The following is a 25468-nucleotide window of genomic DNA, read 5'->3' on the forward strand; positions in this document are numbered from 1 at the left end:
TTATGGGAAAGTAAGTCTGGCGTGTCTTCAATCTTACTGGGAGAAGTTGGGGAGACATTCTCTGTACCCCACTATTATTGTACTTTCGTTACCTAATTTTTGGGGTGTTTTTGAGGGGCGCCTGTCGCGCCGCATGTTGTGAAGCAGTTAGCTAAAAGATGCTGGGAAATTATGGGAAAGTAAGTCTGCCGTGTCTTGAATCTTACTGGGAGAAGTTGGGCACACATTCTCTGAACCCCACCATTATTGCACTTTCACTACCTAATTTTTGGGGTATTTTTGAGGTACGCTCGTCGTGTCGCATATTGTGAAGCAGTTAGCTAAAAGCTGCTGGGAAAGAATGGGAAAGTAAGTCTGCCGTGCCTTGAATCTTACTTTGAGAAGTTGGGCACACCATCCTCTGAACCCCACCATTATTGTACGTTCACTACCTAATTTTTCGGGTATTTTTAAGGTACGCTCGTCGCGCCGCACAATGTGAAGCAGTTAGCTAAAAGCTGCTGGGAAATAATGGGAAAGTAAGTCTGCCGTGTCTTGAATCTTACTGGGGGAATTTGGGCACACATTCTCTGAACCCCACCATTATTGCACTTTCACTACCTAATTTTTGGGGTATTTTTGAGGTACGCTCGTCGTGTCGCACAATGTGAAGCAGTTAGCTAAAAGCTGCTGGGAAAGAATGGGAAAGTAAGTCTGCCGTGCCTTGAATCTTACTTTGAGAAGTTGGGCACACCATCCTCTGAACCCCACCATTATTGTACATTCACTACCTAATTTTTGGGGTATCCTTAAGGTACGCTCGTCGCGCTGCATAATGTGGAGCAGTTAGCTAAAAGCTGCTGGGAAATAATGGGAAAGTAAGTCTGCCGTGTCTTGAATCTTACTGGCGGAATTGGGGCACACATTCTCTGAACCCCACCATTATTGTACTTTCGTTACTTAATTTTCGGGGTATTTTTGAGGTACGCTCGTCGCGCCGCATATTTTGAAGCAGTTAACTAAAAGCTGCTGGGAAATAATGGGAAAGTAAGTCTGCCGTGTATTGAATCTTACTAGGAGAAGTTGGGCACACATTCTCTGAACCCCAGCAGTATTGTACTGTCATTACATAATTTTTGGGGTATTTTTGAGCTACGCTCGTCGCGCCGCATTTTGTGAAGCATTTAGCTAAAAGCTGCTTTGAAATTATGGGAAAGTAAGTCTGGCGTGTCTTGAATCTTACTGGGAGAAGTTGGGGACACATTCTCTGAACCAAACCATTATTGTAATTTCGTTACTAAATTTTTCGGGTATTCATGAGGTACGCTCGTCGCGCCGCATGTTTTGAAGCAGTTAGATAAAAGCTGCTGGGAAATAATGGGAAAGTAAGTCTGCCGTGTCTTGCATCTTACTGGGAGAAGTTGGGGACACATTCTCAGAAACCCACTATTACTGTGCTTGCGCTACTTCATTTTTGGGGTATTGTTCAGGTAGGCTTGTCGCGCCGCATGTTGCAAAGCAGTTAGCTAAAATCTGCTGGGAAAGTGTGGGAAAGTTAGTCTGGCGTGTCTTGAATCTTACTGGGAGAAGTTGGGCACACATTCTCTGAAACCCACCATTATTGTAATTTCGTTACATAGTTTTTGGGGTATTGTTGAGGTACGCTTGTCGCGCTGCATGTTGTAAAGCAGTGAGCTAAAAGCTGCTTTGAAATTATGGGAAAGTAAGTCTGGCGTGTCTTGAATCTTACTGGGAGAAGTTGGGGACACATTCTCTGAACCAAACCATTATTGTCATTTCGTTACTAAATTTTTCGGGTATTCTTGAGGTATGCTTGTCGCGCCGCATGTTGTGAAGCAGTTAGGCAAAAGCTGCTGGGAAATAACGGGAAAGAAAGTCTGGCGTGTCTTAAATCTTACTGGGAGAAGTTGGGCACACATTCTCGGAACCCCATTATTATTGCACTTTCGTTAATAATTTTTTCGGGTATTCATGAGGTAGGCTTGTCGCGCCGCATGTTGTAAAGCATTTAACTAAAATCTGCCGGGAAAGTATGGGAAAGTTAGTCTGGCGTGTCTTGAATCTTACTGGGAGAAGTTGGGCGCACATTCTTTGGAACCCACCATTATTGTAGTTTCGTTACTTCATTTTTCGGGTATTGTTGAGGTACGCTTGTCGCGCTGCATGTTGTAAAGCAGTTAGCTAAAAGCTGCTGGGAAATAATGGGAAAGTAAGTCTGCCGTGTCTTGAATCTTACTGTGAGAAGTTGGGGACACATTCTCTCAACCCCACCATTATTGTAATTTCGTTACTTCATTTTTGGAGTATTTTTGAGGTACGCTCACAGCGCGTGGCGTACCGAAGTAGTTAGCTAAAAGCTGCTGGGAAATTATGGGAAAGTAACTCTGCCGTGTCTCGAATCTTACTGGAAGAAGTTGGGCACACATTCTCTGAACACCACCATTATTGTACTTTCGTTACTAAATTTTTCGGGTATTCTTGGGGTACGCTTGTCGCGCCGCAGGTTGCGAAGCAGTTCGGTAAAAGCTGCTGGGAAATAATGGGAAAGTAAGTCTGCCGTGTCTGGAATCTTACTGGGAGAAGTTGGGGACACATTCTCTGAAACCCACCATTATTGTAATTTCGTTACTTATTTTTTTGGGGTATATTTGAGGTACGCTCGTCACGCCGCATGTTTTGAAGCAGTTTGCTAAAAGCTGCTGGGAAATTATGGGAAAGTAAGTCTGCCGTGTCTTGTATCTTACTTTGAGAAGTTGAACACACCATCCTCTGAACCCCACCATTATTGTACTTTCACTACCTAATTTTTGGGGTATTTTTAAGGTGTGCTCGTCGCGCCGCATATTGTGAAGCAGTTAGCTAAAAGCTGCTGGGAAATAATGGGAAAGTAAGTCTGCCGTGTCTTGAATCTTACTGGGGGAATTTGGGCACACATTCTCTGAACCCCACCATTATTGTACTTTCGTTACTTAATTTTTGGGGTATTTTTGAGGTACGCTCTTCGCGCCGCATGTTGTGAAGCATTTAGCTAAAAGCTGCTTTGAAATAATGGGAAAGAAAGTCTGGCGTGTCTTGATTCTTACTGGGAGAAGTATTCTTACCGAGAAGCGCACGTTTTCTGAGGCTGCATTTCGACTCCGGTTATCAACTAAGAGTTATCAAGGACGGACGTCACCGGCTGGCATCACCTGGCGTGGCGCTTGCATCGACGCATCTGCTATAAAGCTACGGCATCGCATCCAAGACGGCACTTTGGCAGCAGCAGTGTTCGGAAGAGCGTTTGCCTAAATGCTCCTGCATACTGTTACAGATAACCCTGGATCCTAGGACGACACCACTATAAGCCGAGAAGCGCACGTTTTCTGAGGCTGCATTTCGACTCCGGTTATCAACTAAGAGTTATCAAGGACGGACGTCACCGGCTGGCATCACCTGGCGTGGCGCTTGCATCGACGCATCTGCTATAAAGCTACGGCATCGCATCCAAGACGGCACTTTGGCAGCAGCAGTGTTCGGAAGAGCGTTTGCCTAAATGCTCCTGCATACTGTTACAGGTTAGTGGCTTTTTTAAGGGGGGTGTTATTGTGTTGCTGCCACTGCTGCTGCCAAAGGAGCGAACCTTGTTTATGTCAGTATGGAGTGTGTTGAGTGTGAACAAGAAATCTTGGATCCCAAAGAGAGTATATCTTGCATGACTTGTAAGCTTTCGTACCATGTAGGAAGCTGCGCAGGAGTGTCGGAGGCAACAATAAAATCTAAGAAATCAACCTACCAGAAATGGAAATGCCCGAAATGTAGGCTACCAACCTCACATGTTAACCAGGATGAGAAAGAAAAAGCACCGTTGACCGTAGAAGATATGTTGGTCGTACTTCAGGAGATTAACCGAAAACTTGATGTTTTGTTGCCACTGAAAGAAACTGTCGATGGAATTGAGCAATCGGTGCAGTTTATGTCCGAACAGATGACAGACCTGTTGACGCGCACAGAACAAAATGAGCGAGATATTAAAGCAATCCAGACTAGGCTCGCAAAAACAGAAATGAACAAAGAGCAGCTTGAATCGCTCAGTGTCCAACTCGATGACCTCGAGTGGCGCAACCGGAAACTGAACTTAGAAATTCATGGTGTACCACAAACGGAAGGCGAAAATCTTTTGTCCAAACTTAATGCTTTGGCCGGTGAAAGTGGATTGCCCCAGCTATCAGAACACGACATCACGGCAATTCATCGATTGCCGGCAAAGCGTGACAAAGTGCCTGGCATCATCTGCCGTTTCGCGAGACAGAGCATGAGGGACAAATGGTGGGCTAGCAGGCGGGAGTTGACCACTGCGGATGCCAATGTTCACATGTTGGAAAACCTGACCAGGCGAAATCGAGAACTGCTGAGGGAAGTGAAAGAATGGGCAAAAACAAATCAGTACAAGTATGTCTGGCACAGCAACGGCAAGATTCTGATAAGAAAGACTGATGGCGCGTCAGCAATGCTAGTGCAGCACTCTTGCGACCTTGGCAAGCTGCAATAAGAAGGGAGAATTGATTTTTTATTTTTGTTTCCTGCCAAAAATGCAGACTGTAACAGAAAAGAATTATCTACTCCCAGAGAACTTCAAAGATTACCTTGGCCCGGTTTTCCAGACGTCATTCAAATGTCTTCATATCAATGCTCGATCTGTCAGACGCAAAGAAGCATATTTCGACACTTTCTTTCAACAACTAAATGTTCCCATTGACGCTATCATGATCAGCGAAACTTGGTCTACAAGTGATTATGATGTCTTTCGAATTCCTGGTTATGAGACATTTTTTCTGAATCGTTACGCTGGTATTGGTGGTGGCGTATCCATATCATTTAAGAAGAAGTGGCGGCCTGAAATATTAGAGCGATTCACAGTTTCTGTGAAAGAATATGAAATCTTAACTATGTGTTTGAACAACACTATTTTTGCAGTGTGCTATCGTCCACCAAAGGGTTGCGTAGCCATATTCTTGAATTTTCTTGAAAGCCTGATTTCATTTGCAACCAGTCAGCATTTAAACATTGTCCTTGGTGGTGACCTAAACATTAATATGTTATCGGTTGATGCATCCCAAATGAGTTTAGATTTATTGCTTAGAACACATGGACTTCTGAATGCAATCAAAATGCCAACGCGTGTTACGATCACGTCTTCATCGCTGATCGATTTGTTTATCACTAACCATGACCCTAGTATGATCACATCTGGAGTAATAATTTCTGACATCAGCGATCACTTGCCAATATTTATGTGTGTTAAAAACATGTCTAAAAAGAAACGTAGTTCAACATATTCTTTCCAACTTATATCTGAAAAAACACTGTCGACATTTAGAAACTCGGTAGAAAAGAACAACTGGAGGCCTGTCCTTTTAGAAAATGACGCCAATAATGCTTACGAGGCATTCTTAGGTATTCTGAAGCCGATTTACGAGGCCTGTTTCCCAATATTAACAAAAAAACAAAGGCGTCACAGTCGCAAACCATGGGTCACACCGGAGTTGGTGGCAAAGATAAACACAAAGAACATCCTATATCATAAGTTTATTAAATCGAGAGCTGAATGTGATCTGACAGCGTTTAAAAAATATCGAAACCGCTTGAATACTGAGCTCAAGAAAGCCAGAAACGCCTATTACACAAATCAATTCACGTCAACTTGTGGTCGTGTCGACATTATGTGGAAGCGGCTAAACGCAATTTTGGGGAGAAACAGCAAATCAGGTGAATTAAATATGCTAAATATCGATGGTGTAAGTATAACTGGAAAAGAATTAGCAGATACGTTTAATACGCACTTTATTTGCGCTTCTAGAAATCAAGTCCCACATAACAATCTCAGTGATGTCGTTCATATAAGCGACACTATATTTCTCAAACCGGTTGAAGAAGCAGATGTAATGACAGCCTTCCACGAACTAAACAATAGCACATCCATTGATATTGATGGCCTCCAGATAAAGCCTATACGGTATATTTTTGACCTTATTTTACCATACATCACGCATATCTTAAACCTTTGTGTCAGTACCGCTGTATTTCCTCGTAAAATGCAGATTGCACGTGTAACAGTTATCTTTAAAAAGGGTGATAAAAACCAGCTCGGGAATTACAGGCCAATATCTATCTTACCCGTGTTTTCTAAGCTACTAGAAAAAGTAATACTTAAAAACTTTTTGCAGTTTGAAGAAAAACACAAAATTATAACAGCAGCTCAGTATGGCTTCCGTAAGCACCGCTCTACTGAACTTGCACTATTAGATCAACGAGAATATATATTGAACGAACTCGAACATAATAGGATAGTCATTGGTATTTTTCTTGATTTTTCGAAGGCATTCGACTTATTAAACCATACAATACTTCTTCGTAAACTTGAGCGTTGTGGCTTCCGCGGCCATGCACTATCGCTTGTGCAGTCATACCTCATGGATCGCAAACAGGCAGTAGCAATAAATGGTCTCCTCTCAGATATGCAATCTGTAGGCTGTGGCGTTCCACAAGGTAGCATTTTGGGTCCATTTCTGTTTAATCTTTACATCAATGACATTGTACATGCAACTCCATTCGTTAAATTTATCATCTATGCTGACGACACCAGTATTTTTCTTGCCGGAGATAATGCAGCCGAACTCACAGATACTGCAAACAATGCACTGAGGCAAATAGAAAACTGGAGTAGCAGAAATGCGTTGCGAATTAACACAGCAAAGACTAAAGTCGTTGTTTTCAGAGGTAGAAACAAGAAGGTCCGTCTCACTAAGAATATATTCCTTCAGTCCGTACCCTTAGAAGTTGTGCCTTCATTTAAAACATTAGGTATATTATTTAATGAAAGAATGTCATGGGATGATCATGTTAGCTTTGTAACAAATAAATGTTCACGTATTATTGGTCTTCTTTACAAGAACCGTGAGATACTACCGCGAAATGTAATGCTAATGCTATATAATTCATTGATACAATCGCATTTCAGCTATTGCCATTTAACCTGGGGTGCAACAACAGCAGGCAATCTTCAGAAACTACACTTGTTACAGAAAAAATTTCTAAGAATTGTTGAAAATGTTCCGCATACCTACCATACGGCCGCACTTTTCTTAAAGTATAACTTACTACCAATTACTAAACTTTATGACTATCGTCTGAGCAAGTGTGTGAAAAACGAGGTGTTGAAGAACATATCTTTTCTATCAAAATTAGCTGGTTTAGAAAAACGAGATGCAATGTACAGCACAAGAAACATAGCACAATGGAACGTAAAAACATACAGAACTTTCTATGGTAATCAAACATTAGAAAATAAACTACCACGACTTCTTAACAAACTCGCACAAAACGATATTGATCTCCAAAACACAACACGCCACAAACTGTTCGAGTATTTTTTACACTACACCTAACCTTTTTTTTTTTTTTTTTTTTTTTCTGTGATTTGTCTACCCAATTCTTCTTTCTTTCACCATCATTGTAAGTTTTCTTTCCAGCCAGGACAATGCTGTTGATTTTATGCTGACTACTGTAACCGGATAACAACTCTGCTATATGTATTTTTTTTTTTTTTCCTTTGTTATCTGTATTTCCTGTATTTTCTTTTCTTTTTCGTGTGTGTGAAAAAAAGGGAAAAAGGGGAAAAAAAAAAGGGAAAGAAAAACAACCACTGTATTGCTGTCAAAGTGGGGGCCCGTGGCCTTGTCAAGCTGTCCAACGGCAGCTTTTACTACGGGTCCCCGCCATCATCTGTACCATGGTGGCAAAATAAAATTTGAATTTGAATTTGAAATTTGAACCAAACCATTATTGTAATTTCGTTACTAAATTTTTGGGGTATTCTTGAGGTACGCTTGTCGCGCCGCATGTTGTGAAGCAGTTAGGCAAAAGCTGCTGGGAAATTATGGATAGTAAGTCTGGCGTGTCCTAAATCTTACTGGGAGAAGTTGGGCACACATTCTCTGAACCCCACCATTATTGCACTTTCGTTAATAATTTTTTCGGGTATTCATGAGGTACACTCGTCGCGCCGCATGTTGTGAAGCAGTTAGCTAAAAGCTGCTTGGAAATTATGGGAAAGTAAGTCTGGCGTGTCTTGGAACTTACTGGGATAAGTTGGGGACACATTCTCTGAAACCCACCATTATTTTACTTTCCTTACATAATTTTCGGGGTATTTTTGAGGTACGCTCGTCGCGCCGCATGTTGTGAAGCACTTTGCAAAAAGCTGCTGGGAAATAATGGGAAAGTAGGTCTGCCGTGTCTTGAATCCTACTGGGAGAAGGTGGGCGCACCATTCTCTGAACCCCATCATTATTGTACTTTCGATACTTAACTTTTGAGGTATTTTTATGTTTGCTCGTAGCGCCGCATGTTGTAAAGCATTTAGCTAAAATCTGCTGGGAAAGTATGGGAAAGTTAGTCTGGCGTGTCTTGAATCTTACTGCGAGACGTTGGGCACACATTCTCTGGAACCCACCATTATTGTACTTTCGTTACTAAATTTTTCGGGCATTCTTGAGGTACGCTTGTCGCGCCGCATGTTGTGAAGCAGTTAAGCAAAAGCTGCTGGGAAATTATGGGAAAGTTAGTCTGGCGTGTCGTGAATCTTACAGGTAGAAGTTGGGGACACATTCTCTGAACCTCACCATTATTTTACTTTCCTTACATAATTTTTGGGGTATTTTTGAGGTACGCTCGTCGCGCCGCATGTTGTGAAGCAGTTTGCGAAAAGCTGCTGGGAAATAATGGGAAAGTAAGTCTCCCGTGTCTTGAATCTTACTGGGAGAAGTTGGGCGCACCATTCTCTGAACCCCATCATTATTGCACTTTCGATACTTAACTTTTGAGGTATTTTTATGTTTGCTCGTAGCGCCGCATGTTTTGAAGCAGTTAGCTAAAACCTGCTGGGAAATTATGGGAAAGTAAGTCTGCCGTGTCTTCAATCTTACTGGGAGAAGTTGGGCACACCATCCTCTGAACCCCACCATTATTGTACTTTCGCTACTTAATTTTTGGGGTATCTTTAAGGCAAGCTCGTCGCGCCGCATATTGTGAAGCAGTAAGCTAAAAGCTGCTGGGAAATTATGGGAAAGTAAGTCTGGCGTGTCTTCAATTTTACTGGGAGAAGTTGGGCACACATTCTCTGTACCCCACCATTATTGTACTTTCGTTACTTAATTTTTGGGGTATTTTTGAAGTACGCTCGTCGCGCCGCATGTTGTGAAGCAGTTTGCTAAAAGCTGCTGGGAAATAATGGGAAAGTAAGTCTGCCGTGTCTTGAATCTTACTAGGAGAAGTTGGGGACACATTCTCTGAACCAAACCATTATTGTAATTTCGCTACTAAATTTTTCGGGTATTCTTGAGGTACGCTTGTCGCGCCGCATGTTGTGAAGCAGTTAGGCAAAAGTTGCTGGGAAATTATGGGAAAGTAAATCTGGCGTGTCTTAAATCTTACTGGGAGAAGTTGGGCACACATTCTCTGAACCCCACCATTATTACACTTTCGTTAATAATTTTTTCGGGAATTCATGTGGTACGATCGTCGCGCCGCGTGTTGTGAAGCAGTTAGCTAAAATGCTTGGAAATTATGGGAAAGTAAGTCTGGCGTGTCTTGGAACTTACAGGGATAAGTTGGGGACACATTCTCTGAAACCCACTATTACTGTGCTTGCGCTACTTCTTTTTTGGGGTATTGTTCAGGTAGGCTTGTCGCGCCGCATGTTGTAAAGCATTTAGCTAAAATCTGCTGGGAAAGTGTGGGAAAGTTAGTCTGGCGTGTCTTGAATTTAACTGGGAGAAGTTGGGCACACATTCTCTGAAACCCACCATTATTGTAATTTCGTTACATAGTTTTTGGGGTATTGTTGAGGTACGCTTGTCGCGCTGCATGTTGTAAAGCAGTGAGCTAAAAGCTGCTCGGAAAACATGGGAAAGTAAGTCTGGCATGCCGTGAACCTTACTGGGAGAAGTTGGGGACACATTCTCTGAACCCCACCATTATTTTACTTTTCTTACTTATTTTTGGGGTATTTTTGAGGTACGCTCGTCGCGCCGCATGTTGTGAAGCAGTTTGCTAAAAGCTGCTGGGAAATATTTGGAAAGTAAGTCTGCCGTGTCTTGAATCTTACTTTGAGAAGTTGGGCACACCATCCTCTGAACCCCTCCATTATTGTACGTTCACTACCTAATTTTTGGGGTATCCTTAAGGTACGCTCGTCGCGCTGCATAATGTGAAGCAGTTAGCTAAAAGCTGCTGGGAAATAATGGGAAAGTAAGTCTGCCGTGTCTTGAATCTTACTGGCGGAATTTGGGCACTCATTCTCTGAACCCCACCATTATTGTACTTTCGTTACTTAATTTTGGGGGTATTTTTGAGGTACGCTCTTCGCGCCGCATGTTGTGAAGCATTTAGCTAAAAGCTGCTTTGAAATAATGGGAAAGAAAGTCTGGCGTGTCTTGATTCTTACTGGGAGAAGTTGGGGACACATTCTCTGAACCAAACCATTATTGTAATTTCGTTACTAAATTTTTCGGGTATTCTTGAGGTACGCTTGTCGCGCCGCATGTTGTGAAGCAGTGAGGCAAAAGCTGCTGGGAAATTATGGGAAAGTAAGTCTGGCGTGTCCTAAATCTTACTGGGAGAAGTTGGGCACACATTCTCTGAACCCCACCATTATTGCACTTTCGTTAATAATTTTTTCGGTTATTCATGAGGTACACTCGTCGCGCCGCATGTTGTGAAGCAGTTAGCTAAAAGCTGCTTGGAAATTATGGGAAAGTAAGTCTGGCGTGTCTTGGAACTTACTGGGATAAGTTGGGGACACATTCTCTGAACCCCACCATTATTGTACTTTCTTTACTAAATTTTTCGGGTATTCTTGAGGTACGCTTGTCGCGCCGCATGTTGTGAAGCAGTTAGGCAAAAGCTGCTGGGAAATTATGGGAAAGTTAGTCTGGCGTGTCGTGAATCTTACTGGGAGAAGTTCGGGACACATTCTCTGGACCCCACCAAGGAAAGCAAGTCTGGCGTGTCGTGAATCTTACTGGGAGAAGTTGGGGACACATTCTCTGAACCCCACCATTATTTTACTTTCCTTACATAATTTTAGGGGGATTTTTGAGGTACGCTGGTCGCGCCGCATATTGTGATGCAGTTTGCGAAAAGCTGCTGGGAAATAATGGGAAAGTAAGTCTGCCGTGTCTTGAATCTTACTGGGAGAAGTTGGGCGCACCATTCTCTGAACCCCATCATTATTGCACTTTCGATACTTAACTTTTGAGGTATTTTTATGTTTGCTCGTAGCGCTGCATGTTTTGAAGCAGTTAGCTAAAAGCTGCAGGGAAATTATGGGAAAGTAAGTCTGGCGTGTCTTCAATCTTACTGGGAGAAGTTGGGCACACATTCTCTGTACCCCAGCATTATTGAACTTTCGTTACTTAATTTTTGGGTATTTTTGAGGTACGCTCTTCGCGCCGCATGTTGTGAAGCATTTAGCTAAAAGCTGCTTTGAAATAATGGGAAAGTAAGTCTGGCGTATCTTGATTCTTACTGGGAGAAGTTGGGGACACATTCTCTGAACCAAACCATTATTGTAATTTCGTTACTAAATTTTTCGGGTATTCTTGAGGTACGCTTGTCGCGCCGCATGTTGTGAAGCAGTTAGGCAAAAGCTGCTGGGAAATTATGGGAAAGTAAGTCTGGCGTGTCTTCAATCTTACTGGGAGAAGTTGGGGACACATTCTCTGAACCCCACCATTATTGTAATTTCGTTACTTCATTTTGGAGTATTTTTGAGGTACGCTCACAGCGCGTGGCGTACCCAAGTAGTTAGCTAAGAGCTGCTGGGAAATTATGGGAAATAACTCTGCAGTGTCTCGAATCTTACTGGGAGAAGTTGGGCACACATTCTCTGAACACCACCATTATTGTACTTTCGTTACTAAATTTTTCGGGTATTCTTGGGTTACGCTTGTCGCGCCGCATGTTGCGAAGCAGTTAGGTAAAAGCTGCTGGGAAATTATGGGGAAGTTAATCTGGCGTGTCTTGAATCTTAATGGGAGAAGTTGGGGACAAATTCTCTGAACCCCACCATTATCGTAATTTCGTTACTTAGTTTATGGGGTATTCTTGAGGTACGCTTGTCGCGCCGCATGCTGCGAAGAAGTTAGGTAAAAGCTGCTGGGAAATTATGGGGAAGTTAATCTGGCGTGTCTTGAATCTTACTGGGAGAAGTTGCGGACATATTCTCTGAGCCCCGCCATTAATGTACTTTCGTTACTTAGTTTTTGGGGTATTTTTCAGGTTTCGCTTGTCGCCCCGCATGTTGTGAAGCAGTTTGCTAAAAGCTGCTGGGAAATTATGGGAAAGTAAGTCTGGCGTGTTTTCAATCGTACTGGGAGAAGTTGGGGACAAATTCTCTGAACCCCACCATTATTGTAATTTCGTTACTTAGTTTATGGGGTATTCTTGAGGTACGCTTGTCGCGCCGCATGTTGCGAAGCAGTTAGGTAAAAGCTGCTGGGAAATTATGGGGAAGTTAATCTGGCGTGTCTTGAATCTTACTTGGAGAAGTTGCGGACATATTCTCTGAGCCCCGCCATTATTGTACTTTCGTTACTTAGTTTTGGGAGTATTTTTCAGGTTTCGCTTGTCGCGCCGCATGTTGTGAAGCAGTTTGCTAAAAGCTGCTGGAAAATTATGGGAAAGTAAGTCTGGCGTGTCTTCAATCTTACTGGGAGAAGTTGGGGACACATTCTCAGAAATCCACTATTACTGTGCTTGCGCTACTTAATTCTTGAGGCATTTTTTAGGTATGCTCGTAGCGCCGCATGTTTTGAAGCAGTTAGCTAAATGCTTCTGGGAAATTATGCGAAAGTAAGTCTGGCGTTGTTCAATCTTACTGGGAGAAGTTGGGGACGCATTCTCTGTACCTCACTATTATTGTACTTTCGTTACTTAATTTTTGGGGTATTTTTGAGGTACGCTCGTCGCGCCGCATATTTTGAAGCAGTTAGCTAGAAGCTGCTGGGAAATAATGGGAAAGTAAATCTGCCGTGTCTTGAATCTTACTCGGAGAAGTTGGGCACACATTCTCTGAACCCCAGCATTATTGTACTTTCGTTACTTAATTTTTGGAGTATTTTTGAGCTACGCTCGTCGCGCCGCATGTTGTGAAGGATTTAGCTTAAAGCTGCTTTGAAATTATGGGAAAGTAAGTCTGGCGTGTCTTGAATCTTACTGGGAGAAGTTGGGGACACATTCTCTGAACCAAACCATTATTGTACTTTCGTTACTAAATTTTTGGTTTATTTTTGAGGTACGCTCGTCGCGCCGCATGTTGTGAAGCAGTTTGCTAAAAGCTGCTGGGAAATAATGGGAAAGTAAGTCTGCCGTGTCTTGAATCTTACTGGGAGAAGTTGGGCGCACCATTCTCTGAACCCCACCATTATTGTACTTTCGCTACTTAACTTTTGAGTTATGTTTATGTTTGCTCGTAGCGCCGCATGTTTTGAAGCAGTTAGCGAAAAGCTGCTGGGAAATTATGGGAAAGTAAGTCTGGCGCGTCTTCAATCTTATTGGGAGAAGTTGGGCACACATTCTCTGTACCCCACCATTATTGTACTTTCGTTAGTTAATTTTTGGGGTATTTTTAAGGTAAGCTCGTCGCGCCGCATATTGTGAAGCAGTAAGCTAAAACCTGCCGTGAAATAATGGGAAAGTAAGTCTGGCGTGTCTTAAATCTTTCTGGGAGAAGTTGGGCACACATTCTCTGAACCCCACCATTATTGCACTTTCGTTAATAATTTTTTCGGGTATTCATGAGGTAGGCTTGTCGCGCCGCATGTTGTAAAGCATTTAGCTAAAATCTGCTGGGAAAGTATGGGAAAGTTAGTCTGGCGTGTCTTGAATCTTACTGCGAGACGTTGGGCACACATTCTCTGGAACCCACCATTATTGTACTTTCGTTACTAAATTTTTCGGGTATTCTTGAGGTACGCTTGTCGCGCCGCATGTTGTGAAGCAGTTAGGCAAAAGCTGCTGGGAAATTATGGGAAAGTTAGTCTGGCGTGTCGTGAATCTTACTGGGAGAAGTTCGGGACACATTCTCTGAACCCCACCAGGGAAAGTAAGTCTGGCGTGTCGTGAATCTTACTGGGAGAAGTTGGGGACACATTCTCTGAACCCCACCATTATTTTACTTTCCTTACATAATTTTTGGGGTATTTTTGAGGTACGCTCGTCGCGCCGCATATTGTGATGCAGTTTGCGAAAAGCTGCTGGGAAATAATGGGAAAGTAAGTCTGCCGTGTCTTGAATCTTACTGGGAGAAGTTGGGCGCACCATTCTCTGAACCCCATCATTATTGCACTTTCGATACTTAACTTTTGAGGTATTTTTATGTTTGCTCGTAGCGCCGCATGTTTTGAAGCAGTTAGCTAAAAGCTGCAGGGAAATTATGGGAAAGTAAGTCTGGCTTGTCTTCAATCTTACTGGGAGAAGTTGGGCACACATTCTCTGTACCCCACCATTATTGAACTTTCGTTACTTAATTTTTGGGTATTTTTGAGGTACGCTCTTCGCGCCGCATGTTGTGAAGCATTTAGCTAAAAGCTGCTTTGAAATAATGGGAAAGTAAGTCTGGCGTATCTTGATTCTTACTGGGAGAAGTTGGGGACACATTCTCTGAACCAAACCATTATTGTAATTTCGTTACTAAATTTTTCGGGTATTCTTGAGGTACGCTTGTCGCGCCGCATGTTGTGAAGCAGTTAGGCAAAAGCTGCTGGGAAATTATGGGAAAGTAAGTCTGGCGTGTCTTCAATCTTACTGGGAGAAGTTGGGGACACATTCTCTGAACCCCACCATTATTGTAATTTCGTTACTTCATTTTGGAGTATTTTTGAGGTACGCTCACAGCGCGTGGCGTACCCAAGTAGTTAGCTAAGAGCTGCTGGGAAATTATGGGAAATAACTCTGCAGTGTCTCGAATCTTACTGGGAGAAGTTGGGCACACATTCTCTGAACACCACCATTATTGTGCTTTCGTTACTAAATTTTTCGGGTATTCTTGGGGTACGCTTGTCGCGCCGCATGTTGCGAAGCAGTTAGGTAAAAGCTGCTGGGAAATTATGGGGAAGTTAATCTGGCGTGTCTTGAATCTTAATGGGAGAAGTTGGGGACAAATTCTCTGAACCCCACCATTATTGTAATTTCGTTACTTAGTTTATGGGGTATTCTTGAGGTACGCTTGTCGCGCCGCATGCTGCGAAGAAGTTAGGTAAAAGCTGCTGGGAAATTATGGGGAAGTTAATCTGGCGTGTCTTGAATCTTACTAGGAGAAGTTGCGGACATATTCTCTGAGCCCCGCCATTAATGTACTTTCGGTACTTAGTTTTTGGGGTATTTTTCAGGTTTCGCTTGTCGCCCCGCATGTTGTGAAGCAGTTTGCTAAAAGCTGCTGGGAAATTATGGGAAAGTAAGTCTGGCGTGTTTTCAATCGTACTGGGAGAAGTTGGGGACAAATTCTCTGAACCCCACCATTATTGTAATTTCGTTACTTAGTTTATGGGGTATTCTTGAGGTACGCTTGTCGCGCCGCATGTTGCGAAGCAGTTAGGTAAAAGCTGCTGGGAAATTATGGGGAAGTTAATCTGGCGTGTCTTGAATCTTACTGGGAGAAGTTGCGGACATATTCTCTGAGCCCCGCCATTATTGTACTTTCGTTACTTAGTTTTGGGGGTATTTTTCAGGTTTCGCTTGTCGCGCCGCATGTTGTGAAGCAGTTTGCTAAAAGCTGCTGGAAAATTATGGGAAAGTAAGTCTGGCGTGTCTTCAATCTTTCTGGGAGAACTTGGGGACACATTCTCTGAGCCCCACCATTATTGTAATTTTGTTACTTAGTTTTTGGGGTATTTTTGAGGTACGCTCGTCGCGCCGCATGTTGTGAAGCAGTTAGCTAAAAGCTGCTTTGAAATTATGGGAAAGTAAGTCTGGCGTGTCTTGAATCTTACTGGGAGAAGTTGGGGACACATTCTCAGAAATCCACTATTACTGTGCTTGCGCTACTTAATTCATGAGGCATTTTTTAGGTATGCTCGTAGCGCCGCATGTTTTGAAGCAGTTAGCTAAATGCTTCTGGGAAATTATGCGAAAGTAAGTCTGGCATTGTTAAATCTTACTGGGAGAAGTTGGGGACGCATTCTCTGTACCTCACTATTATTGTACTTTCGTTACTTAATTTTTGGGGTATTTTTGAGGTACGCTCGTGGCGCCGCATATTTTGAAGCAGTTAGCTAGAAGCTGCTGGGAAATAATGGGAAAGTAAGTCTGCCGTGTCTTGAATCTTACTCGGAGAAGTTGGGCACACATTCTCTGAACCCCAGCATTATTGTACTTTCGTTACTTAATTTTTGGAGTATTTTTGAGCTACGCTCGTCGCGCCGCATGTTGTGAAGCATTTAGCTTAAAGCTGCTTTGAAATTATGGGAAAGTAAGTCTGGCGTGTCTTGAATCTTACTGGGAGAAGTTGGGGACACATTCTCTGAACCAAACCATTATTGTACTTTCGTTACTAAATTTTTGGTTTATTTTTGAGGTACGCTCGTCGCGCCGCATGTTGTGAAGCAGTTTGCTAAAAGCTGCTGGGAAATAATGGGAAAGTAAGTCTGCCGTGTCTTGAATCTTACTGGGAGAAGTTGGGCGCACCATTCTCTGAACCCCACCATTATTGTACTTTCGCTACTTAACTTTTGAGTTATTTTTATGTTTGCTCGTAGCGCCGCATGTTTTGAAGCAGTTAGCTAAAAGCTGCTGGGAAATTATGGGAAAGTAAGTCTGGCGCGTCTTCAATCTTATTGGGAGAAGTTGGGCACACATTCTCTGTACCCCACCATTATTGTACTTTCGTTAGTTAATTTTTGGGGTATTTTTAAGGTAAGCTCGTCGCGCCGCATATTGTGAAGCAGTAAGCTAAAACCTGCCGTGAAATAATGGGAAAGTAAGTCTGGCGTGTCTTAAATCTTTCTGGCAGAAGTTGGGCACACATTCTCTGAACCCCACCATTATTGCACTTTCGTTAATAATTTTTTCGGGTATTCATGAGGTAGGCTTGTCGCGCCGCATGTTGTAAAGCATTTAACTAAAATCTGCCGGGAAAGTATGGGAAAGTTAGTCTGGCGTGTCTTGAATCTTACTGGGAGAAGTTGGGCACACATTCTCTGGAACCCACCATTATTGTAGTTTCGTTACTTCATTTTTCGGGTATTGTTGAGGTACGCTTGTCGCGCTGCATGTTGTAAAGCAGTTAGCTAAAAGCTGCTTGAAAAATATGGGAAATTAGGTCTGCCTTGTCGTGAATCTTTCTGGGAGAAGTTTGGGACACATTCTCTGAGCCCCACCATTATTGTAATTTTGTTACTTAGTTTTTGGGGTATTTTTGAGGTACGCTCATCGCGCCGCATATTTCGAAGCAGTTAGCTAAAAGCTGCTGGGAAATAATGGGAAAGTAAGTCTGCCGTGTCTTGAATCTTACTGGGAGAAGTTGGGGACACATTCTCAGAAATCCACTATTACTGTGCTTGCGCTACTTAATTCTTGAGGTATTATTTAGGTATGCTCATCGCGCCGCATGTTTTGAAGCAGTTAGCTAAATGCTGCTGGGAAATTATGGGAAAGTAAGTCTGGCGTGTGTTCAATCTTACTGGGAGAAGTTGAGGACGCATTCTCTGTACCCCACTATTATTGTACTTTCGTTACTTAATTTTCGGGGTATTTTTGAGGTATGGTCGTCGCGCCGCATATTTTGAAGCAGTTAGCTAAAAGCTGCTGGGAAATAATGGGAAAGTAAGTCTGCCGTGTCTTCAATCTTACTGGGAGAAGTTGGGCACACCATCCTCGGAAACCCACCATTATTGTACTTTCGCTACTTAATTTTTGGGGTATTTTTAGGGCAAGCTCGTCGCGCCGCATATTGTGACGCAGTTAGCTAAAAGCTGCTGGGAAATTATGGGAAAGTAAGTCTGGCGTATCTTCAATCTTATTGGGAGAAGTTGGGCACACATTCTCTGTACCCCACCATTATTGTACTTTCGCTACTTAATTTTTGGGGTATTTTTAAGGTACGCTCGTCGCGCCGCATATTGTGAAGCAGTTAGCTAAAACCTGCCGTGAAATAATGGGAAAGTAAGTCTGGCGTGTCTTAAATCTTTCTGGCAGAAGTTGGGCACACATTCTCTGAACCCCACCATTATTGCACTTTCGTTAATAATTTTTTCGGGTATTCATGAGGTAGGCTTGTCGCGCCGCATGTTGTAAAGCATTTAACTAAAATCTGCCGGGAAAGTATGGGAAAGTTAGTCTGGCGTGTCTTGAATCTTACTGGGAGAAGTTGGGCACACATTCTCTGGAACCCACCATTATTGTAGTTTCGTTACTTCATTTTTCGGGTATTGTTGAGGTACGCTTGTCGCGCTGCATGTTGTAAAGCAGTTAGCTAAAAGCTGCTCGAGAAATATGGGAAATTAAGTCTGCCGTGTCGTGAACCTTTCTGGGAGAAGTTTGGGACACATTCTCTGAACCCCACCATTATTTTATTTTCCTTACTTAATTTTTGGGGTATATTTGAGGTACGCTCGTCGCGCCGCATGTTGTGAAGCAGTTTGCTAAAAGCTGCTGGGAAATTATGGGGAAATAAGTCTGCCGTGTCTTGTATCTTACTTTGAGAAGTTGAACACACCATCCTCTGAACCCCACCATTATTGTACTTTCACTACCTAATTTTTGGGGTTTTTTTATGGTACGCTCGTCGCGCCGCATGTTGTGAAGCATTTAGCTAAAAGCTGCTGGAAATAATGGGAATGTAAGTCTGCCGTGTCTTGAATCTTACTGGGGGAATTTGGGCACACATTCTCTGAACCCCACCATTATTGTACTTTCGTTACTTAATTTTTGGGGTATTTTTGAGGTACGCTCTTCGTGCCGCATGTTGTGAAGCATTTAGCTAAAAGTTGCTTTGAAATTATGGGAAAGTAAGTCTGGCGTGTCTTGAATCTTACTGGGAGAAGTTGGGGACACATTCTCTGAACCAAACCATTATTGTAATTTCGTTACTAAATTTTTCGGGTATTCTTGAGGTACGCTTGTCGCGCAGCATGTTGTGAAGCAGTTAGGCAAAAGCCGCTGGGAAATTATGGGAAAGTAAGTCTGGCGTGTCTTAAATCTTACTGGGAGAAGTTGGCCACGCATTCTCTGAACCCCACCATTATTGTACTTTCGTTACTTCATTTTTCGGGTATTGTTGAGGTACGCTTGTCGCGCTGCATGTTGTAAAGCAGTTAGCTAAAAGCTGCTTGGAAATTATGGGAAAGTAAGTGTGGCGTGTCTTGGAACTTACTGGGATAAGTTGGGGACACATTCTCTGAAACCCACTATTAGTGTGCTTGCGCTAATTCTTTTTTGGGGTATTGTTCAGGTAGGCTTGTCGCGCCGCATGTTGTAAAGCATTTAGCTAAAATCTGCTGGGAAAGTATGGGAAAATTATACTGGCGTGTCTTGAATCTTACTGCGAGACGTTGGGCACACATACTCTGGAACCCACCATTATTGTAGTTTCGTTACTTCATTTTTCGGGAATTGTTGAGGTACGCTTGTCGCGCTGCATGTTGTAAAGCAGTTAGCTAAAAGCTGCTGGGAAATAATGGGAAAGTAAGTCTGCCGTGTCTTGAATCTTACTGGGGGAATTTGGGCACACATTCTCTGAACCCCACGATTCTTGTACTTTCGTTACTTAATTTTTGGGTTATTTTTGAGGCACGCTCTTCGCGCCGCATGTTGTGAAGCATTTAGCTAAAAGCTGCTGGGAAATAATGGGAATGCAAGTCTGCCGTGTCTTGAATCTTACTGGGGGAATTTGGGCACACATTCTCTGAACCCCACCATTATTGCACTTTCGTTACTTAATTTTTGGGGTATTTTTGAGGTACGCTCTTCGTGCCGCATGTTATGAAGCATTTAGCTAAAAGTTGCTTTGAAATTATGGGAAATTAAGTCTGGCGTGTCTTGAATCTTACTGGGAGAAGTTGGGGACACATTCTCTGAACCAAACCATTATTGTAATTTCGTTACTAAATTTTTCGGGTATTCTTGAGGTACGCTTGTCGCGCAGCATGTTGTGAAGCAGTTAGGCAAAAACTGCTGGGAAATTATGGGAAAGTAAGTCTGGCGTGTCTTAAATCTTACTGGGAGAAGTTGGGCACACATTCTCTGTACCCCACCATTATTGTACTTTCGTTAGTTAATTTTTGGGGTATTTTTAAGGTAAGCTCGTCGCGCCGCATATTGTGAAGCAGTTAGCTAAAAGCTGCCGTGAAATAATGGGAAAGTAAGTCTGGCGTGTCTTAAATCTTTCTGGGAGAAGTTGGGCACACATTCTCTGAACCCCACCATAATTGCACTTTCGTTAATAATTTTTTCGGGTATTCATGAGGTAGGCTTGTCGCGCCGCATGTTGTAAAGCATTTAACTAAAATCTGCCGGGAAAGTATGGGAAAGTTAGTCTGGCGTGTCTTGAATCTTACTGGGAGAAGTTGGGCACACATTCTCTGGAACCCACCATTATTGTAGTTTCGTTACTTCATTTTTCGGGTATTGTTGAGGTACGCTTGTCGCGCTGCATGTTGTAAAGCAGTTAGCTAAAAGCTGCTCGAGAAATATGGGAAATTAAGTCTGCCGTGTCGTGAACCTTTCTGGGAGAAGTTTGGGACACATTCTCTGAACCCCACCATTATTGTACTTTCGTTACATAACTTTTAGGATATTTTTGAGGTACGCTTCTCGCGCCGTATGTTGTGAAGCAGTTAGCTAAAAGGTGCTTGGAAATTGTTGGAAAGTAAGTCTGGCGTGTCTTGAATCATACTGGGAGAAGTTGCGGGCACATTGTCTGAACCCCACCATTATTGTACTTTCGCTACTTAATATTTAGGATATTTTTGAGGTACGCTTCTCGCGCCGTATGTTGTGAAGCAGTTAGCTAAAAGCTGCTTTGAAATTGTTGGAAAATAAGCCTGGCGTGTCTTGAATCTTACTGGGAGAAGTTGTGGACACATTCTCTGAACCCCACCATTATTGTTCTTTCGTTACTTAATTTTTAGGATATTTTTGAGGTACACTCCTCGCGCCGTATGTTGTGAAGCTGTTAGCAATAAGCTGCTGGCAAATTATGGGAAAGCAAGTCTGGCGTGTCTTGAATCTTACTGGGAGAAGTTGCGGGCACATTCTCTGAACCCCACCATTATTGTACTTTCATTACTTAATTTTTATGATATTTTTGAGCTACGCTCCTCGCGCCTTATGTTGTAAAGCTGTTAGCAATAAGCTGCTGGGAAATTATGGGAAAGCAAGTCTGGCGTGTCTTGAATCTTACTGGGAGAAGTTGCGGGCACATTCTCTGAACCCCACCATTATTGTACTTTCGTTACTTAATATTTAGGATATTTTTGAGGTACGCTTCTCGCGCCGTATTTTGTGAAGCAGTTAGCTAAAGCTGCTTTGAAATTGCTGGAAAGTAAGTCTGGCGTGTCTTGAATCATACTGGGAGAAGTTGGGAACCCATTTTCTAAACTCCACCATTATTGTACTTTCGTTACTTAATTTTTAGGATATTCTTGAGCTACGCTAATCGCGCCGAATATTGTGAAGATGTTAGCGAAAAGTTGCTTTGAAATTGTAGGAAAGCAAGACTGGCGTGTCTTGAATCTTACTGGGAGAAGTTGTTGACACCTTCTCTGAACCCTACCATTATTGTACTTTCGTTACTTAATTTTAAGGATATTTTTGAGGTACACTCCTCGCGCCGTATGTTGTGAAGCTGTTAGCAATAAGCTGCTGGCAAATTATGGGAAAGCAAGTCTGGCGTGTCTTGAATCTTACTGGGAGAAGTTGCGGGCACATTCTCTGAACCCCACCATTATTGTACTTTCATTACTTAATTTTTATGATATTTTTGAGCTACGCTCCTCGCGCCGTATGTTGTGAAGCAGTTAGCTAAAAGCTGCTTTGAAATTGTAGGAAAGCAAGTCTGGGGTGTCCTGAATCTTAGTGGGAGAAGTTGGGAACCCATTTTCTAAACTCCACCATTATTGTACTTTCGTTACTTAATATTTAGGATATTTTGGAGGTACGCTCCTCGCGCCGAATGTTGTGAAGCAGTTTGATAAAAACTGCTTTGAAATTGTAGGAAAGCAAGTCTGGCGTGTCTTGAATCTTACTGGGAGAAGTTGTGGACACCTTCTCTGAACTCTACCATTATTGTACTTTCGTTACTTAATTTTTAGGATATTTTTCAGGTACGCTCCTCGCGCCGAATGTTGTGAAGCAGTTAGCTAAAAGCTGCTTTGAAATTGTTGGAAAGCAAGTCTGGCGTGTCTTGAATCTTACTGGGAGAAGTTGCGGGCACATTCTCTGAACGCCACCATTATTGTGCTTTCGTTAATTAATTTTTAGGATATTTTTGAGGTACACTCCTCGCGCCGTATGTTGTGAAGCTGTTAGCAATAAGCTGCTGGGAAATTATGGGAAAGCAAGTATGGCGTGTCTTGAATCTTACTGGGAGAAGTTGCGGGCACATTCTCTGAACCCCACCATTATTGTGCTTTCGTTACTTAATATTTAGGATATTTTTGAGGTACGCTTCTCGCGCCGTATGTTGTGAAGCAGTTAGCTAAAAGCTGCTTTGAAATTGTAGGAAAGTAAGTCTGGCGTGTCTTGAATCATACTGGGAGAAGTTGCGGGCACATTCTCTGAACCCCACCATTATTGTACTTTTGTTACTTAATATTTAGGATATTTTTGAGGTACGCTTCTCGCGCCGTATGTTGTGAAGCAGTTAGCTAAAAGCTTCTTTGAAATTGTTGGAAAGTAAGTCTGGCGTGTCTTGAATCTTACTGGAAGTAGTTGCGGGCACATTCTCTGAAGCCCACCATTATTGTACTTTCGTTACTTAATTTTTATGATATTTTTGAGCTACGCTCCTCGCGCCGTATGTTGTGAAGCAGTTAGCTAAAAGCTGCCTTGAAATTGTAGGAAAGCAAGTCTGGCGTGTCCTGAATCTTACTGGGAGAAGTTGGGAACCCATTTTCTAAACTCCACCATTATTGTACTTTCGTTACTTAATTTTTAGAATATTTTTGAGGTACGCTCCTCGCGCCGAATGTTGTGAAGCAGTTTGCTAAAAACTGCTTTGAAATTGTAGGAAAGCAAGACTGGCGTGTCTTGAATCTTACTGGGAGAAGTTGTGGACACCTTCTCTGAACTCTACCATTATTGTACTTTCGTTACTTAATTTTTATGATATTTTTGAGCTACGCTCCGCGCGCCGTATGTTGTGAAGCAGTTAGCTAAAAGCTGCCTTGAAATTGTAGGAAAGCAAGTCTGGCGTGTCCTGAATCTTACTGGGAGAAGTTGGGAACCCATTTTCTAAACTCCACCATTATTGTACTTTCGTTACTTAATTTTTAGAATATTTTTGAGGTACGCTCCTCGCGCCGAATGTTGTGAAGCAGTTTGCTAAAAACTGCTTTGAAATTGTAGGAAAGCAAGACTGGCGTGTCTTGAATCTTACTGGGAGAAGTTGTGGGCACCTTCTCTGAACTCTACCATTATTGTACTTTCGTTACTTAATTTTTAGGATATTTTTCAGGTACGCTCCTCGCGCCGAATGTTGTGAAGCAGTTTGCTAAAGACTGCTTTGAAATTGTAGGAAAGCAAGACTGGCGTGTCTTGAATCTTACTGGGAGAAGTTGCGGGCACATTCTCTGAACGCCACCATTATTGTGCTTTCGTTACTTAATTTTTAGGATATTTTTGAGGTACACTCCTCGCGCCGTATGTTGTGAAGCTGTTAGCAATAAGCTGCTGGAAAATTATGGGAAAGCAAGTCTGGCGTGTCTTGAATCTTACTGGAAGAAGTTGCGGGCACATTCTCTGAACCCCACCATTATTGTACTTTCGTTACTTAATATTTAGGATATTTTTGAGGTACGCTTCTCGCGCCGTATTTTGTGAAGCAGTTAGCTAAAAGCTGCTTTGAAATTGTTGGAAAGTATGTCTGGCGTGTCTTGAATCATACTGGGAGAAGTTGCGGGCACATTCTCTGAAACCCACCATTGTTGTACTTTGGTTACTTAATTTTTAGGAGATTTTTGAGCTACGCTCCTGGCGCCGGATGTTGTGAAGCAGTTAGCTAAAGCTGCTTTGAAATTGTTGGAAAGTAAGTCTGGCGTGTCTTGAACCATACTGGGAGAAGTTGGGAACCCATTTTCTAAACTCCACCATTATTGTACTTTCGTTACTTAATTTTTAGGATATTCTTGAGGTACGCTCCTCGCGCCGAATATTGTGAAGATGTTAGCTAAAAGTTGCTTTGAAATTGTAGGAAAGCAAGACTGGCGGGTCTTGAATCTTACTGGGAGAAGTTTTTGACACCTTCTCTGAACCATACCATTATTGTACTTTCGTTACTTAATTTTTAGGATATTTTTGGGGTACGCTCCTCGCGCCGAATGTTGTGAAGCAGTTTGCTAAAAACTGCTTTAAAATTGCAGGTAAGCAAGTCTGGCGTGTCTTGAATCATACTGGGAGAAGTTGCGGGCACATTCTCTGAACCCCACCATTATTGTACTTTCGTAATTTAATTTTTAGGATATTTTTGAGTTACGCTCCTCGCGCCGTATGTTGTGAAGCAGTTAGCTAAAAGCTGCTTTGAAATTGTAGGAAAGCAAGTCTGGCGTGTCCTGAATCTTACTGGGAGAAGTAGGGAACCCATTTTCTAAACCCCACCATTATTGTACTTTCGTTTCTTAATTTTTAGGATATTCTTGAGGTACGCTCCTCCCGCCGAATGTTGTGAAGCAGTTAGCTAAAAGCTGCTTTGAAATTGTAGGAAAGCAAGACTGGCGTGTCTTGAATCTTACTGGGAGAAGCTGTGGACACCTTCTCTGAACTCTACCATTATTGTACTTTCGTTACTTAATTTTTAGGATATTTTTGAGGTACGCTCCTCGCGCCGAATGTTGTGAAGCAGTTTGCTAAAAACTGCTTTGAAATTGTAGGAAAGCAAGTCTGGCGTGTCTTGAATCTTACTGGGAGAAGTTGCGGGCACATTCTCTGAACACCACCATTATTGTACTTTCGTTACTTGATATTTAGGATATTTTTGAGGTACGCTTCTCGCGCCGTATTTTGTGAAGCAGTTAGCTAAAAGCTGCTTTGAAATTGTTGGAAAGCAAGACTGGCGTGTCTTGAATCTTACTGGGAGAAGTTGTGGACACCTTCTCTGAACTCTACCATTATTGTACTTTCGTAATTTAATTTTTAGGAGATTTTTGAGCTACGCTACTGGCGCCGTATGTTGTGAAGCAGTTAGCTAAAGCTGCTTTGAAATTGTTGGAAAGTAAGT

The sequence above is a fragment of the Dermacentor variabilis genome, chromosome 8 (assembly GCF_050947875.1).
Source record: "Dermacentor variabilis isolate Ectoservices chromosome 8, ASM5094787v1, whole genome shotgun sequence".
NCBI classification, from domain to species: domain Eukaryota; kingdom Metazoa; phylum Arthropoda; class Arachnida; order Ixodida; family Ixodidae; genus Dermacentor; species Dermacentor variabilis.